The sequence below is a fragment of the Macaca thibetana genome, chromosome 7 (genome assembly GCF_024542745.1).
Source record: "Macaca thibetana thibetana isolate TM-01 chromosome 7, ASM2454274v1, whole genome shotgun sequence".
Lineage (NCBI taxonomy): Eukaryota > Metazoa > Chordata > Mammalia > Primates > Cercopithecidae > Macaca > Macaca thibetana.
Window position 1 is genome coordinate 35,891,107 of NC_065584.1, and position 19,111 is coordinate 35,910,217.

Here is a 19,111-nt window from a genome sequence, read left to right on the forward strand (position 1 = left end):
CGGCTAATTTTTTGTATTTTTAGTAGAGATGGGGTTTCACCAGGTTGGCCAGGCTGATCTTGAACTCCTGACCTCAGGTGATCCTCCCACCTCGGCCTCCCAAAGTGCTAGGATTACAGGCATGAGCCACCGCACCCGGCCCAACTTGTTTTCTGGCACTGCTTCTTTTATGTCTTCCTCTTTATCTGACACTGGTTTGGAAGCACTCATCTCTGTCAAGTCATCTTTTGTCAATTCCTCTGGTGTGATATCAAATAGCTCCTGAATTTCCCCAGGATCTATATCTTGAAATCCTTCACCCACTCCACCTTGTTTTTGCCATATGCACAATCTCTTACATGATTTCCTTGATTGACTCTGTCATAAATCCTGTGAAGTCACATACAACATCTGGACACAGTTTTCTCCACAGGCATTTATTGTTTTGAGCTTGATGCCTTTCACAGCTTTTTCTACAACAATAATGGCATCTTCAAGGGTGTAATCTTTCCAAACATGTATGATGTTCTCTCTATAGGGGTTTATTTCATAGCATTGACAATCTTTTCTATAGAGTACCATGTTTAATCTGCCTTAAGGGTCCTTATGAACCCTTGATTTAGAGGCTGAATTCAAGATGTTGTGTTTGGGAAAAAGGAAGCCCCTTTCTGTCAAGGTCTCTTCTGACTTCAGTGACAAACCATCGATGGAGCCAAGCTAGGAAAAGGGTTCTCATTGCCCAGTCCTTCTTGCACAACCAAAAGTCTGCCAACTGGTGTTTATCTTTTCCCTTCAAGGCTTGGGGGTTGGCAGCTTTATATATAAAGGCAATCCTGATCATAAACCCAACTGCATTTGCACGAAACAGTTGTGTAGCCTATTCCTTCCTGCCTTAAATCCTGGTGTTCACTTATCTTCCTTACTAATAAATGTCCTTCACAACATTTTTAGCCAGAGTAGGGCACTTTCATCTACATTTAAAAATCTGCTCAAGCAGATATACTTTCTCCTCAATGATTTTCTTAATGGCATCTGGGAACTCATCCGCTGCATCTTGGTCAGTGGTAGCTGCTTCTCCTGTTATATTGACACTTTTTTAAAGCCATACCTCTTTTTATCAAACCAGTTTTTGTAGACATTAAATTCCCCAGCATTAGATCTTTCACCTTCCTTTTGCTTTAAGTTGTCATATAATGACTTTACTTTTTAAAAATTCATATTATAGCCTATAGGTATGCCTTTCTTATAGCCATCCTGCACCCACATACAAGGCTCATTTTCAAGAGGTATTTTGCCAAAAAAAAAAAAAAAAGTGCAAGGTTTTGGGCACCTCAATTACCCTGACTAGATCATTACAGAGTCTATGCATGTAATAAAATATCACGTGTACTCCATAAATATGTATAAATATTATGCATCAATAAAATTTTTTTTAAAAATTTAAATAAAGGCTATTGATTTTTAAATGATGTGAAAGCATATGAAAATGTAAAACCATTCTAAAAATGAAAAAAATTTAATTGCAAATCAATAATCTACCTTAAGATGATGGAAAAAGAAGAGCAACTTAAATGCAAAACAAATAGAAGGTTATAATAAAGATTAGAGCAGAAATAAATGAAATAGAGAATAGAAAAACAATAGAGAAAAATCAATTAACACAAAAGTCAGTTACCTGAAAAGATTTTAAAGTTTCAAACTTTTAACTTGACTGGCAGAGAAAAAGAGAGAGAAAACTCAAATTACTAAAACTAGGAATGAAGAGAGAATATTAATACCAATCCTACAGAAATAAAAATAATTATTAAAGAACACTATGAGGCCGGGTGTGGTGGCTTACACCTGTAATCCCAGCACTTTGGGAGGCCGAGGTGGGTAGATCACTTGAGGTCGGTAATTCAAGACCAGCCTGACCAACATGGAGAAACCCTGTCTCTACTACAAATAGAAAAAATAAGCTGGGCATGGTGGTGCATGCCTGTAATCCCAGCTACTCGGGAGGCTGAGGCAGGAGAATCGCTTGAACCTGGGAGGTGGAGATTATTACAGTGAGCCAAGATCGTGCCATTGCACTCCAGCCTGGGCAACAAGAGCAAAACTCTGTCTCTAAATAAATAAATAAATAAAAGAACACTATGATCAACTATATGCGAACAAATTAGATACCATAGATAAAATGGAAAAATATTTAGAAAGACACAAACTACCAAAACTGACTCAAGAATAAATAGAAAATCTAAATAGAATATAGCGAGTAAAGACATTTTACTTGAGTAATAACAAAAATAACTGTGAAGAAAAGCCTAGGCCCAAATGTCTTTACTGCTGACTTTTACTAAACATTTAAAGAAGTGATACCAGTTTTCCCAAACTCTTCCAAAATACAGAGGGGGAAAAACAACTATAAGGCCAGTACTAGCCAGACATCAAAATGAGACAAACACATCAGAAGAAAAAAAAACCCTGCAAACCAATAACTCATAAATATGGATACAAACACCCTCAATAAAATACTACCAAACCAATCCAGCAACACATACAAGAAATTATACACCATAACCAAGTGATATTTATCCCAGGAAAGCAAGGTTAGTTGAATATCCAAAAATCAATTAATGTAGCATATTAATAGAATAAGAATAAAATCCACATGATCATCTCAATAAATGCAGAACTAAAATCTGAATAAATTCAAATCCTTTTATGATAAACACATTCCACAAATTAGGATTAGAAAGAAACTTCTTTAACCTGAAAAATGGCATCTATGAAAACCCAACTGCTAACATCTTACTTAAGGGTAAAAGACTGTATTCTCTTGATGTCTTGTCTTGATATTTATACTCAACATTGTACTGGAGGTCTTATCCATGACAATTAAACAAGAAAAAGAAATAAAAAGCATCCAGATTGGAAAGGAAGAGGTAAAACTCTCTTTGCAGATGGCATAATCTTATATATAAAAAAACCCTAAAAGATACACTAAAAATATTAGAATAAATGAATTCAGTAAAATTGCAATACAAGATCGATATACAAAAATCAATTCTATTTCTAAATACTTTCATTGAACATTTCAAAAAAATTAAGAATACAATTCTATTTATAATAGCATGAAAAAAGAATACTTAGGAATAACTTCTACAGAAGTAGTACAAAAACCTATATTCTAAAAACCACAAAACATTATGAAAAGAAATTAAAAGAATACCTAAATAAATGGAAAGATATCCAATGTTCATGGATAATTCCTATCAAAATCCCAGCTGGCTTCTTTACTGAAATTGATAAGCAGATCCTAAAATTTGTATAGCAATACTAGGGACCCAACATAGTCAAACTACCTTGAAAAAGAAGAACCAAATTGGACAGTTCCTTATTGTTTAACTCAGTATAAAACTACAGTAATCAAGATAGGAGATACTGACATAAAATAGACATATATGTATGTGTGTGTGTATGTGTGTGTGTGTGTGTGTATATATATGTATCAGCAGAATAGAACTGAGAAATGAACCACTATATTTACAGTCAATTAATTTTAAACAAAAGTACCAACACAATTTAATGAGTAAAGAAGAGTCTTCGGCTGGGTGCAGTGCCTCACGCCTGTAATCCCAGCACTCTGGGAGGCTGAGGCGGGTAGATCATGAGTTCAGGAGATAGAGACTATCCTGGCCAACACGATGAAACCCTGTTTCTACTGAAAATACAAAAAAAATAGCCAGGCATGGTGGTAGGCACCTGTAGTCCCAGCTACTCAGGAGGCAGAGGCAGGAGAATGGCATGAACCTGGGGTGGAACTTGCAGTAGGCCGAGATCGCACCATTGCACTCCAGCCTGGGCAACAGAGTGAGACTCCGTCTCAAAAAAAAAAAAAAAAAAAAAAAAAAAAGAATAGTCTTCAATAAATGGTACTGGGACAACTGGATATCCACATGCAAATTAATGAATTAAGACTCCTACCTCATACCATATACAAAAATTAGCTCCAAGTGGAACAAAGTTTCAGGATACAAAATCAATGTACACAAATTAGTAGCACTGCTATACACCAACAGTGACCAAGCTGAGAAGCAAACCAAGAACTCAACCTCTTTTACAATAGTTGTAAAACTAACAAACAAACAAAACCTAGGCATATGGCTAACCAAGTAGGTGAAAGACCTCTACAAGGAGAACTGTAAAACACTGCTGAAAGAAATCATAGATGACACAAACAAATGGAAAAACATCCCATGCTCATGGATGGATAGAATCAATATTGTGAAAATGACCATACTGCCAAATGCAATCTACAAATTCAATGCAATTCCCATCAAAATACCATCATCATTCTTCACAGAACTAGAAAAAAAAATCCTAAAATTCATACGGAACCCAAAAAGAGCCCACATAGCCCAAGCAAGACTAAGCAAAGAGACCAAATCCAGAGACATCACATTACCCAATTTCAAACTATACTATACAGTTATAGTCACCAAAACAGCATGATACTGGTATAAAAATAGGCACATAGGCCAATGGAACAGAATAGAGAACCCGGAAATGAAGCCAAATACTTACAGCCAACTGATCTTTGACAAGGCAAACAAAAACATAAAGTGGGGAAAGGACACCCTATTCAACAAATGGTGCTAGGATAACTACCAAGCCACATGTAGAAGAATAATACTGGATCATCATCTCTTACCTTATACAAAAATCAACTCAAGATGGATCAAAGATTTAAATCTATGACCTGAAAAAATAAAAATTCTAGAAGTTAATATCAGAAAAACCTTTCTAGACATTGGCTTAGGTAAAGAATTCATGACTAAGAACCCAACAGCAAATGCAACAAAATCAAAGATAAATAGATGGAACTTAATTAAACTAAAAAGCTTCTGCACCACAAAAGAAATAATCAGTAAACAGATAACCCACAGAGTGGGAGAAAATCTTTGCAAACTATGCCTGTGACAAACGACCAATATCCAGAATCTACAAGGAACTCAAACAAATCAGCAAGAAAAAAAACAAATAATCCCATGAAAAAGTTGGCTAAGGATATGAATAGACAGTTCTGAAAAGAAGATATACAGATGGCCAACGAACCTATAAAAAAAAGTGCTTAACATCACTAATGATCAGGGAAATGCAAATCAAAACCACAATGTGATACCACCCTACTCCTGCAAGAATGGCCGTAATTTTAACATAAAAACTAATAGATGTTGGCATGGAAGTGGCGAAAAGGGAACACTTTTACACTGTTGGTGGGAATGTAAACGAGTTCAACCACTATGGAAAACAGTGTGGAGATTTTGTAAAGAACTAAAAGTAGATCTACCATTTGATCCAGCAGTCCCACTACTAGGTATCTAACCAGAGGAAAAGAAGTCATTTTATAAAAAAGACACTTGCACACACGTTTACAGCAGCACAATTCACAATTGCAAAAATATGGAAGCAGCCCAAATGCCCATTACTCAATGAGTGGATAAAGAAAATGTTTTATAGATATAAAATCTATAATATATATATATTTAATATATATAAATATATATAATGTGTATTTTATATATATAGGAATAGTACTCAGCCATAAAAAGGAATGAAACAATGGCATTCGCTGCAACCTGGATGGAGTTGGAGACCATTATTCTATGTGAGGTAAGTCAGAAATGGAAAATCAAACATTGTATGTTCTCACTTACAAGTGCGAGCTAAGCTATAAGGATGCAAAAACATAAGAATGATACAATGAACTTAGGGACTCGGGGGAAAGGTGGGAGGGGAGTGAGGGATAAAAGTATACATTGGGTACAGTGTACACTGCTTGGGTGATGGGTGCACCAAAATCTCAGAAATCACCCCTAAAGAACTTATTCATGTAATCAAACATCACCTGTTCCCCCAATAAAACCTATTGAAATAAAAAAAAAAAATAGTAATAGGCCAGGCTCGGTGGCTCACACCTGTAATCCCAACACTTTGGGAGGCTGAGGCAGACGGATCATCTGAGGTTGGAAGTTCGAGACCAGCCTGACCACCATGGAGAAATCCCATCTCTACTAAAAGTACAAAAAAATTAGCCGGGGGTGGTGACACATGTCTGTAATCCCAGCTACTTGGAAGGCTGAGGCAGGAGAATCACTTGAACCCAGGAGGCGGAGGTTGCAGTGAATGGAGATCGCACCATTGTACTCCAGCCTGGGCAACAAGAGTGAAACTGCACCTCAAAAAATAATAATAAATAATAAATAAAAGCTCAAAAAATACAATTGTAAGTAGAGAAATAAACTCATAAAATATGGTCAAAGAATATGAATAGAAATTTCCTCATACAATGGAATATTATTTGGCAATAAAAAAGAGTGAGGTACTGATTCATGTTACATGAATGAACCTTGAGAAGTCATGTATAAGAAGCCAGTCATAAAGTCTTCATATTGTATGATTCCATTTACATGGAAGATGCAGAATAGGCAAATCCATAGACAGAAAGTAGGCTAATGCTTGTCTAGGGCTGGGCATGCTAGTGAGGGGAATAAGGCGTTTCTCCAAATGGGTATGGAATCTGTTTTTCAGCTGATTAAAAATCTTCTAAAATTTATTTGGTGACGGTTGTACAATGCTAAGAATATCCTAAAAATCACTGAATTGCACACTTTAAAAGGGTGAATTATATTGTATGCAAATTACATTGCAATAAAATTTTAAGTTTTGCAAGTCTTAGCTGACCAACCACCTTGCAGTCTCTAAGAATCTGGAGAAACCAAGACAAATGTTAGAGATAAAAAAGAAGATCAAATGAGAGAATTTCCCCCATGGGTATAAGGTGGGGCTACCTTTCCTTCACTTCAAGGTCAGTGAGAGACCACTTCAGAAGCTTGATATGAATCCCTGAGGTGTACAGTGGCATAGACCTGAAAAATCTAACAAGCAGGAAACTGGAGGCAGCAAGGGAGAGCTAGGCTAGGATGAACCTGCACTTCTACCAACAATGGGTCCAAGGCCCTGCTTTCTGGGAAGGTTGTCAGTGCATAAGAGTCATTTAGGAGTGCCTTAGATCCTGCCTGAGGACTGCATAGAGGGACAGAATTGTTCTATGGGCTATCCAAAGGCTGAGGGAGGAATCATGAGTGCATAGAGAGAGGATATATGCACCTTCAGGAAGGGAACTACCCAGGTGAAAGCCAACTTTAGACATCTACCTCGTCCACCTTCAAACACGGTGCCAGCCACAGCTGGGATTAGAGCAAGAGGATGGAGCAGTTCTGGTGGGCACAAAATTTAAGAGGACATGAAAAAAGTCAGTAATCAAGATAAATAACATTTTGATACAATATTTTAAAAATTAAAATTAAGGTAAAAACATCCATGATGAACAAAATATCAAAATGTTAAATAAAGGTAGGATCAATAATGGTGCTGCACCAATCCGTAATGGAACCTGAGGCAAAAGAAAAAAATGTGTGTCCTATACACAGGCACACCTCTAAACGATTGCAGGTTCAGTTCCAGCCACGTCAATAGAGCAAATATTGCAATAAAGCAAGTCACATACAGTTTTTGGTTTCGCAGTGCATATAAAAATTACATTTATGTTTACACTTAATAGACTAGTATGCTGTAATGTGCTATTCATGTATACATGTAATACACTAGCCTCAGTATATTCTAAGTATATACTATACTAGTCTACTAAGTGTGCAATAGCTTCATGTCTAAAAAGCAATGTGCATACTTTAATTTTAAAAATGCTTTATGCTAAAAAATGTTAAAAATCATCTGAGCCTTCAGTGAGTCATAATCTTTTTGCTGTTGGAGGATCTTGCCTCAACACTGGTGGCTGCTGACTGATCTGTGTAGTGGTTGCCGAAGGGTGGGGTTGCTGTGGCAATTTCTTAAAATAAGACAGTGAAATTTGCCACATTCATTGACTTTTCCTTTCACAAAAGATTTCCCTGTAGCATATGTGGTTTCATAGAATTTTACTCACAGAACTTCTTTCAAAATTAAAGTCAGTTCTCTCACACCCTACTGCTGCTTTATCAGTTAATTTTATGTAATATTCTAAATATTTTGTTGTCATTTCAATAATGTTCTCAGCATCTTCACCAGGAGTAGATTCCATCTCAAGAAACCACTTTCTTTGCTCATCCATAAGAAGCAACTCCTTATCCATTCAAGTTTGACAGAGGGATTGCAGAAATTCACTATCATTATCATCAGGCCCAACTTCAAATTCTAATTCACATACTATTTTCACGACACTTGCAGTGACTCCCTCCAATGAAGTCTTCAACCTCTCAATGTCACCCATGAGGGGTGGAATCAACTTCTTTCCAACTCCTGCTAATGTTGATATTTTGACCTCCTCGTATGAATCATGAATGTTCTTAATGGCATCTAGAATGACGAATCCTTTCCAGCAGGGTTTCAATTTATTTTGTCCAGATCCATCAGAGGAATCACTATCTCTGGAAGCTATTAACCTTACAAAATGTATTTCTTAAATAATAAGACTTGGAAATCAAAATTACTCTTTGACTCATGGGCTGTAGAATGGATATTGTGTTGGCAGGCGTGAAAACAACGTACCTTGAACTTCTTGTACATCTTCATCAGAGCTATCAGGTGACCAGGTGTGCTGTCAATGAGCAGTAATATTTTGAAAGTAATCTTTTCTTCTGAGCAGTAGGTTCTCATTGTGGGCTTAAAATATTCGGTAAGTCCTGCTGTAAACAGATCCAGGTTTTGTTGTTCCATTTTTAGAGCACAGGCAGAGGAGATTTAGTATCATTTTTAAGGGCCTTAGAATTTTTGGAATGGTAAGTGAGCATTGTTTTCAACTTTCAGTCACCAGCTACATTAGCCCCTAACAAGGGTCAGCCTGTCCCTTGAAGATTTGAAGCCACATGTTGACTTCCCCTCTCTAGCTATGAAAGTCCTGGAAGACATCTTCTTCCAATAGAAGGTTGTTTCATCTACACTGAAAATCTGTTGTTTAGGCTTGGCCATCTTCATCAATGATCTTAGCTAGATCTTCTGGATAACTTGCTGCAGCTTCTACATGAATGTTTGCAGCTTCACCTTGCACTTCTATGTTATAGAGATAGCTTCTTTCCTTAAATCTCATAGCCAACTTCTACCAGCTTCAAACTTCACCTCTTTCAGGCTTTATAGAACTGAGGAGAGTTAGAGCTTTACTCTGGATGAGGCTTTGGCTTAAGGGAATGTTGTGGCTGATTTGATCTTCTATCTGGACCACTAAAACTTCCTCCATATGAGCTATAAGAATGTTTTATTGTGTTCACTGGAGTAGCACTTTTAATTTCCTTCAAGAACTTTTCCTATGGATTACCACTTGGCTAACTGATGCAAGAGGCCTGGCTTTCCACTTATTTCTGCTTTCAAACTGCCTTTCTCACTAAGCTTAATAACTTCTAGCTTATTATTTCGAGTGAGAGTTGTGTGACTCTTCCTTTCTCTGGAACTCTTGAAAGACATTGTAGAGTTATTAACTGGCCTAATTTCGGTATTGCTGTTGTCTCAGGGAACAGTCAGTGGGACAATCAGAACACACACATTTATTACCAGTTCACTGGTCTTCTGTGGGTACAGTTCATGGAGCCCCAAAACAATGACAATAGTAACATCAAGGATCACTTATCACAGATCATCATAACAGATATAATAATCATCTAAAAGTTTGAAATATTGCAAGAATTGCCGAAACGTGACCCAAAAACATGAAGTGACCACATGCTGTTGGAAAAATGGTGCCAACACACTTGCTTGATGCGGGGTTGCCACAAACCTTCCATTTGTAAAAAAAATACGGTATCTTTAAAGCACAATAAGGCAAAGGGCAATAAAATGAGGTATGCCTGTATATATGTTTAATGTACGTTTTTAATGTTTTTTCCCAGAACATTAACCCTGTTGAAAAATATGAAAAAATTACAATTATTGAAACCACATTACTTTAAATTTAAATATTTTATTTATATCCCAAATAGAGTTATCATTTTAATTCACCAGGCTTAATGAACACAAACTTATCAATATTTTCAAAATCAACTTCTTCACTCATCTCATTTTTAATTGAGAGTATTGTTGTGCTTGACAATTTCTCTTGACTAAGCAATAACACAAAATAATTTTTAAATTAATTTCAACTTTTTCTGTCTTTAAAATTTTGACATACTGTTCATCATGGATTTTTGCATTAATTTTAGTTCTTTAAAATTTTGCATTAGAATGTTATTTATTTTGTTTACAATTTTGGGGGCCCCTTAAATTTTATGTCATAACCCTGGCTCTGATGTTAGACATGTCCATACTTGTTAGGTAAGACCTCTCCTGATATCTGCACTCTCCCCTCTCTTCCCTGCTTTTCCTGAAATGGTCAGAAACTTGGTTATCACACTGAGGAAGGCGGATAGGAAGCATTGGTGTAAGTGCTAAGTTGAGAAATCTTGGAGAATTCTGTTAGCTCCTGTATTATGTTAGAGTTCTCCAGAGAAGCAGAACCAATAGTAGACAGGTAGGTACGTAGGTAGGTAGGTAGGCAGATAGGCAGACAGACAGATACACACACACAGCCATGTGTCACTTAATGATGAGGTTGGTTCTGAGAAATGAATCATTAGGCAATTTCATCATTGTGCGAACATCACAGAGTATACTTACAGAAACCTAGATGGCATAGCCTACTGTACACCCAGGCTATATGGTACAGCCTATTGCTCCCAGGCTGCAAACCTGCACAGCTCATTCCTATACTAAATACTGTGGGCAATTGGAACACAATGGCAAGTATTTGTATGTCTATACATAGAAAAGGTATGGTAAAAATACCATATTATAATCTTTTGGACCCGCCATTGTACTTCACACTGTCACTGACCAATATATCATAATGTGAGACATGACTGTGTGTGTGTGTGTGTGTATGTATATATATATAAAAAATATACATGTAATGAAACTTCTCAGCCTTTATAATCCCATGAGCCAATACCATGTAATAATTTTATATATCTTTATATATCTAATATATATCATATGTACCCTAAGTATACATCTATATGTCCTATAAATATACACACACACGTGCTAGATACAGATATAGATTATAAGGGTTTGGCTCATGTGATATGGGGGACAAGAAGTCCCACAATCTGCAGGCTGCAAGCTGGAGGCCCAAGAAAGCCAGCAGTGTAGTTCCAAAGCCCAAAGGCCTGAGAACCAGCAAAGCCAAGGGTATAGGTCCCAGTCCAAAGTTCCAAGAACACCAATGTCCAGGAGCAGGGTATGACGGATGTCCCAGCTCAAAAAGAAAGCAAAGTTCCCCTCCACTCCCCTACCCTTCCCTTCCATCCTCCAAAGACAGTAAGATTCCTTTACTTTTTTGTTCTATGTAGGCCCTCAAAAGATTGGATGATGCCTATTGGCCTCGGTGAGGGCAGTGCTCTTTACTCAGTCTACTGATTCAAATGCTAATCTCTTCCAGTAACATCCTCACAGGTACGCTGAGAAATAATGTTTTACCAGATAGCTGGGCATCCCTTAGCCCAGTCAAGCTGATACATAAAATTAACTATCACAAACCATTTTTCTTGGAACAGGTCTGAGCTAAAGAAGAAGAGAAGCTTTACCGAAACATAGTTGGAGATTTGACTACTTCATCTTAACTGCTAAGATGCAACTGATTCTGTGACTTGATATCACCAAATTTTTTTCTTATCTGAGAGTAACCAAAAAATTTGAGTCCTGCCCTAGATTTTATCCAAGAGTCAGGAAAGTAGCTCCCCAGAGCAGATTTGAGCCCGGAGCTGGGATTGGGGCCACCAATATGTTGCTTTGGGCTACACCTGAGAAGTCATTTTTTTTTTTTTAATTCACTGTGTTGGGTATATAAGGTTCCCACTCCAGAGAGCAGTCCTGTAAAAGCAAAGAATATGATCACAGTGACTCTCTAGCACATAATGTTTTCATTCTTCTCAAACCTCTGAATTTAGGTAGACCAGACTCATTGTCTGAAAGATGTGCTATTTTTCAACACTATTTCCACCACTGCAATAAAACATTTAATTTTTTTGCCCCTTTACAATGAGGGATCCATAATGCTATTTCTGCACATACTGAAGTTTGAGCTATTCATTTCTTCTTCTGACCTTTTAATCAAAAGCTAAGAATAGGGCCTTCTCTAAACTGACAATATCACTCTAATAGAATGAATTTTAAAATCCAGAAATCCTTCCAGCTACTTTCTTTTCCCCTTCCCCAATTACGATGTTTCCTTTTCAATCTCATTCAACATTATCTTAGTTTTAATATCTTCCCTTTCAAGTATATTCCACAGTAATTTCCTAGGGGAATGCTAAGTCTGCTCTATTACATATCTCTACTAGCTTTTAAGTCTCTCTTCACCAGGAACACTTCTAGTGCAATAACCCAATTATTTCAAGGAAGCTTGGAAAAGGAAAAGCTAGCAGAGAAGACAATTATGTTTGTGTGAAGTGGAGTTAGTGTAACTGGCTTGAAAGTTTCGTGACAAAGGAGGGCTGACTCTAGTCCTTAGGGAGTTTAAGAAATAGAAACTAAAAAGGGTGGCTGCTGAAGTTTGCAAAGTTCACTCACCTTCTATGCCATGAGTATTGCCATAGGCTATAGCATGTTGACAATCATTATTGTCAGGAAGCCAATGGAAAGATTTTAACCCCAAGCATAGTTTACCCAGGGATGGCATATTCACAAGCCAACAGGAACCCCAGAGGCCAAGTCAGTGCATGAAGCTGGCTGGGTCTAAGAAAGCTCAGAATGTTAAAAACATAGGAATGGCCTTTATTTTCACATAAAAATATGCTCTCTCTTACTTCTTGAAATACGCAGCCCCTTTGGTCTTTTTCCATTTTTGATAGGATTATGCTACTTTCTCTTAATGCTTCTGTAAGAAAAATAACAAGGTGAGTGTGATGATAAACAGCAATTTACAATGTCAGGTAGAAAATAGAGAATAATAAGGACTAGGAAGGACAGGAGAGTGCATCCAGTGGGGCAGCTGCCACCCAGCACCAGCCTTGTTGAAGTGATATCATTTGTCTGGGGTGATGCCCAAGGTTTGCTGCCTCATGCTGAGGAAATCAAGGACGTGGACACACAGGAGTGAGATTAAGAAGGGAGGTTTAATAGGTGAAAGAAAGAGAAGAACTCTGCAGCAGAAAGGGGTCCTGGAGAAGGCAGTGGAATGCAAGGGGTTTTATAGATGAGCTTGAGGAGGTGGTGTCTGATTTACATAGGGCATGAAAGATTGGTTGGACCAGCTGTGCCATTTGCATAGGGCACAAAAAACTGGTTAGGGCTAGGTGTGCCATTTGCATAGGATGTGAAAATCTGGCCACCCCACACCCTAATGTTTTATTATGCAGATGGGCTCTCTGCCTGGCCAATGCTATGTTGCCTGTTTCTTTACTGTACACATGGTGACAAAAGGGAAGATGGATCCTCCATGTTGAACATACCTCACCCCCAGGTGGCCTTTTCTATAGGCACAGCTGCTGACATTCACTCACACAAGCCTCTAGCTTATTTATGTCTGCAGCTCCATCTTTCAGGCTACTCTTTATCAGAAAGGAAATTATTTGGGGGTTTTTTTGTTAAAAAGGGAAATTCCGCTGGGGGCTCTTTTACCCTCACTGCCCAAATAATTTCTTTCTGGCTCCTATATCATCGTTACTGTGTGGGAACATTGGCTTCTGTAGTCAAGTATTTCTATTACCAAGAATCCGTATATTTACGTCTTCCATCCACTCCTAAATGTTGGTTCTTCTTTTTTAAAAAACACTTTACAGGCCCATACTCATGGATTAAAATAACCCTGTCTACAGGATCTACAGGTTGGATTTTACCAGAGTAGTAAAAGTTTGTGAGATCTACTATACCCCCTCAGAAATTTTGTCATGTTCAGCTAAATATTTGCATGAATAAAGTACCTAAAGGATCTTCCATTTGATTCTCTTTTGATTTGAAAGATATAACCACATATACACACATATATACAGACATCATGTATATATAAAATAAATTCAGGCTAACCCCATATTGGGCAGGAGACTCAGTAAGCCTGGTTCAATCATTCAGCCCCAGCTGCCTCACACCCAGGGGTACACTCATGAGAGAAGCAGCTCAGTTACAAATCAATAACTGCAATTCAAAGTGAGTTTTGATTTGGGATTCATATTTGAAACCATTGTTTACTTTCTTGTTTTTTGTTTTGTTTTGAGACACAGTTTCACTCTCGTCACCCAGGGTGGGTGCAATGGTGCTATCTCGGCTCAGTGCAACCTCTGCCTCCTGGGTTCAAGCGATTCTCCTACCTCAGCCTTCCAAGTAGCTGGGACTACAGGTGCCTGCCACCACGCCCAGCTGATTTTTGTATTTTTAGTAGAGAGGGAGTTTCACCATGTTGGCCAGGCTGGTCTCGAACTCCTGACGTCAGGTGATCTGCCTGCCTCGGCCTCCCAGAGTGCTGGCATTACAGGTATGAGCCACTGCATCCAGCCCCATTGCTTATTTTCTTTGTTCACAGCTTCCTAGTACATGTATGGTAGGTTACTCCTGGCCAGAAGTCACTTGGGCTTCCTGTTATATTTGAGTTTCTGCTTCTCTGAAGGGTGATTGCAAAGCTATTTGAGGACCTCAAAAGTAAAATTGACCCTCCAGAGTTAAATAAAGGCACATCACCTAACTTTTTTTTTTTTTTTTTTTTTTTTTTTTTGAGACAGAGTCTCGCTCTGTTGCCCAGGCTGGAGTACAATAGCGTGATCTCCATTCACTGCAACCTACATCTCCCAGGTTCAAGCGATTCTCCTGCCTCAGCCTCCTGAGTAGCTCGGATTACAGGTGCCCACCACCACACCTAGCTAAACTTTTGTATTTTTAGTAGAGACGGGGTTTCACCATGTTGGCCAGGATGGTCTCAAAATCCTGACCTCAGGTGATCCACTCCCCTGGCTGGCCTCCCCAAGTGCTGGGATTACAGGCGTGAGCCACCACACCTGGCCATAACTTTTATTTTGGGCCATTCAAATATGTCCTCCAAACTTCATATTCGTATGAAGTGTTCAGATACATCATATATCAGGTCAGGCACAGTGGTTCACACCTGTAATCCCAGTGCTTAGGGAGGCAGAGGCCAGAGGATCACTTCACCCCAGAAGTTTGAGATCAGCCTGGGAAACACGGTGAGACCCTATCTCTACAGAAATATTTAAAAATTAGCCAGGCACGGAAGCGCACACCTGTAGTCCTAGCTGTTTGGGAGGCAGAGGCGTGGAGATCTCTTGAGCCCAGGAGTTGGAGGCTGCAGTGAGCTATGATCATGTCACTGCACTCCAGCCTAGGTGTCAGAGCAAGACCCTTTCTCAAAAAAGGAAAAAAAAATCAGAAATCTCATTGTTTTAAAAAGATTTTCCATGGAAGAACAATGACATCATGTTTAGTTGTATGTGACCTGTGGACAAGTTGTCTGGGGACAGCAGGGCATTGCCTCAGAATCTTATAAGGCAATAAGGTAGAGGCTGTAATGAGCTGTGATCACGCCACAGCACTCCAGCTTGAGTGACGGAGTGAGACCCTGTCTTGGAAAAAAAAAAAAAAAAAGGAGAGAGACAGAATTTTACAACTTTACTGAAACTTTAGAGATTGATAATCACTGATAATCCTGTTAGATTAGATTTGTTAGCAGTGTTTAAATACTTGGGAAAATTGCTACTTTGTTTAGACATTTTAAAAGCTTTTAAAATAAAAAGGGATATATCATCTTTATAAGTAATGTTTAAAAGATTTAAAAAAATTGTATTAACTGAGTTAAACAGGATTATTTGATAAATAAAAATATAAGACATAAATTGAACATAAAAGTTTAGAGAAAAACTAAGCTTCTGAATTTGTAACATTAATAAATCAACTATTTATTTTAAAACCCCAATTAGTACCAAATAACTCTGAAGGATAACAGATATGTTGTTCTGGCTTAGAGTAGGAGCTTCTGGAAACCATCACCCTAATTGTTATCATGAGCTGTGTGACCTGGGATTGAGTGACTCTATCTCTATGGTCCTGAAGTTTTCTCTTCATTTATAAAATAAAGGCAGTGGCCTAGCTGGTCCCTAAGACACCTTCCAGATCTAACATTTCAGAATTCCCAGGCCGCCTGTTCCATTTGCCATCAGTTCTGACATGCTGCTGATTTGACAGGTTGCTCAGGAAGGCTGCCCCACCTTGATAAGAATCCTGTTTGGCTGTTCTCCAGGGAATCTTTTAGTTTATGGCTTTTGATAGCATCCTACTTACTTGTTTATTTTTAAGCCTTAAGAAAATGCTTCCTTCCCCAAACCCAGGTAGGACAATAGGACAAACCATAAACAGGGGCAGCCTCATGTGCATAACTTTCTGACTCTTCTTTGCCCATCTTGTTCAAGAAAAGAGCCCTATCTTGACCTAGACTTTCTGAATCTGAAAACCAATTATTTATTTCACCTTGTTCACACGATGTCCAAATACCGGTCAAGAAAGTTCTCAACTCAGTCAGACCAAAGAAGTTGAACAATTCCAACAGTTCAAGAAGATTCTAATGACCTTGCAGGTGAAGCAACCAGCTGCTTGTCTTTTTGGCTGGTTATTAGCTGAGGCAGCTCTTCCAGCAGGTAGTATTGACCATGGGCAAAACTATGATGTCAGAGAGGTTATTCCCATGTGCTGATGGCATCTCCCACTTCTTAGGGGGTTTCTCTCAAATCTTTCCTTGGCAGTTTTCTTCCCTTCCATCAGTCCCTTCAGTTGTATTCCAATCTCATTGATTTTGCCCTGGGGCAGTTCTCACGGCCACCATGTTTTAACTGTATGACCCACTGAATAGACCGAGTACTTCCTAACTCCATGAACCACAAGGTCACTGCCCCCCAGGCATGTGCAGTGACACTTTGGGTAACCTTGGACAAGCTTGACTTCTCTGAGCTCCAGTTTCTTCTAAAAAGGGGTAGTAATATCTCTTTCACTTGATAGCTTTGAGGATAGCTTTAATCTAATTAGATAGAGTATATAAAGAACTTAGCACAAAGTAAGCACTCAATAAATGGCATCTCAATATTATTAATAACTCGTAAATTTGAAAGATCTTCAACACATATGTGGAATTTCCATCAGAAAAAAAGTCACTTACCATCCAGTAAGGCTGCTCCTATGGCAGCACTGTGGTAAGGAGCTGAGTCATCACTACCTAGTTAGATACTGAGGTTGACAGATAGGGAACCATGGTGCCTCTTGGGAGAGCAGAGGTGGGGTCATTTCATCCCAAATAACCACAGTTTTCTTAACCATAAAACAAAGATCATTATAATATTGACTTTGTAGAGTTGGCCTGAATATCAAATGAGATAATTACATAAAAGACTCTGGCACATTGGAAGAGCTTGATAAATGTTAGCAATGATTACAATGCAAGCTCCAGGCGAGCACAGTGGCTCATGCCTGTAATCCCAGTACTTCGGGAGGCTGAGGCAGGCAGATCGTTTGAGCTCACGAGTTCGAGACCAGCCTGGGCAACATGGTGAAACCCCATTTCTATACAAAAGAAAATATAAAAATTATCTGGGCGTGGTAGTGTGTGCCTATAGTCCCAGCTATTCAGGAGGCTGAGGTGGGAAGATCACTTGAGCCCAGGAGGCAGAGGTTGCAGTGAGCCAAGATCATACCACTGCACTTCAGACTGGGTGATAGAGCCAGACCTTGTCTAAAAAAAGAAAAAAAGAAAAAAAAAGAAGTTCCTTGAGTTCCGGCTTGTTTGCTAACACATCTAGCATTAGAAATAGTCCCATGTGGCTGCTCAATAATCACTTGTTGAATATATGATTAATATTATCATTGTTACCGTTGGGAAATTAAACAAGAAAAATCAGTCCTTAATGGAGAAGACTGTGTTTCTGTGCCGACACAATACGGGGTTTTTAGGAGTATCCTTAGGAAAAAGCAAAGGATTTGTAAAACTTAATTCGGGAGTGAGAATGCAGTCCCAGAAGATGTATAGAAAGGTGGACACGGCTTAGTTACCAAACTCCACAATGTAAACAAAGAACTTGTGCTAGCAGAGGGATTGGTGGTTTTAATGAAAGCTAGGAGGTTGGAGACAAATGTGACTGCTGAAGAGGCGGCTTCCGCCCCTCCTGTCCCATGTGTCTTCAGTATGGAAGCAGATGCATCAGGCTGTCAGTTTGATGACAGTAACCACTGAAGTCAACCAACTACCCCGCCTTGTCCTGAAATTGGCTCCCAAGCAGCCTTTTGTTTGTAATTTGTGGTTGCAAATGAGAAATGTTCAGGCAGGTTTATCTTACACGATGATTTTTAAAACTTTTATAAATTGGTTGCTAATATTTATAAATCAGGCAATGGTTCCTATAAATCTGAATCTCCAACATCTGAAAAATCAGAAGGTCTGGCCACATCAAACCCTGAGTAGCAAGAATTAGGCGGAGATTATATTGGCTGCGTATTTTAGAAGGGGAATAGAGTCCCCTGTTCAGCCCACTCCCAACAACTCCCTTTAACCTCACACACCTGCTCAATTCATTTCTTTACCTACCTGGTTTCATAGGCATTTTCGGTTTTCTATCCCTCCAGAGAGCCAACGTGCTAATTAGCTGATATAGTATGTTGACTGTTATGTTTCTTGCTCCAAATTAGTGAATTGTTACTTAGGCTTTTGCATTTGTGTCTTGTCAGTTTGACTAGTGTGAGTCAGCACTTTGGGCCTCTTCACCTCTGAACACACAAACCAAAATCAAATGTATGGACCTGCTCAGACTGAGGCTCAGGCTCTGCCTCACTTCCCAAAGAGATTCGCGCTCAGCTGACACTGACTATTCCCTGATTAGCACTCTTCAACTTACCAATTGTCTTCATGGATTCCTCAAAGCACAGAGAACAAACTGTCAAACATATCTGAAGGGCAGGAGAATCATTCACCAGCTGAGTTGCAAATGAGACGCTGACCCAGTTAATCTGTGAACCTACTGCAGATGCTTGGGAAAGCTCTGTTGGTTTATCATTGTCCTTGAAGGACTCAGCCTTAGATGTC

At 38.7% G+C, this 19,111-nt stretch overlaps 1 long non-coding RNA gene across 1 annotated transcript in view; it reads right to left on the reverse strand.

Annotated features, from left to right (window-relative positions):
- LOC126958678 (uncharacterized) overlaps window positions 1-18,698 on the reverse strand; it is a 78,821-nt gene extending 60,123 nt beyond the window's left edge. The window contains exon 1 of the long non-coding RNA XR_007727267.1: window positions 18,617-18,698. This is a non-coding gene — a long non-coding RNA (uncharacterized LOC126958678). The remainder of the gene's footprint in view (window positions 1-18,616) is intronic.
- Between the last annotated feature and the right edge of the window lie 413 nt (window positions 18,699-19,111).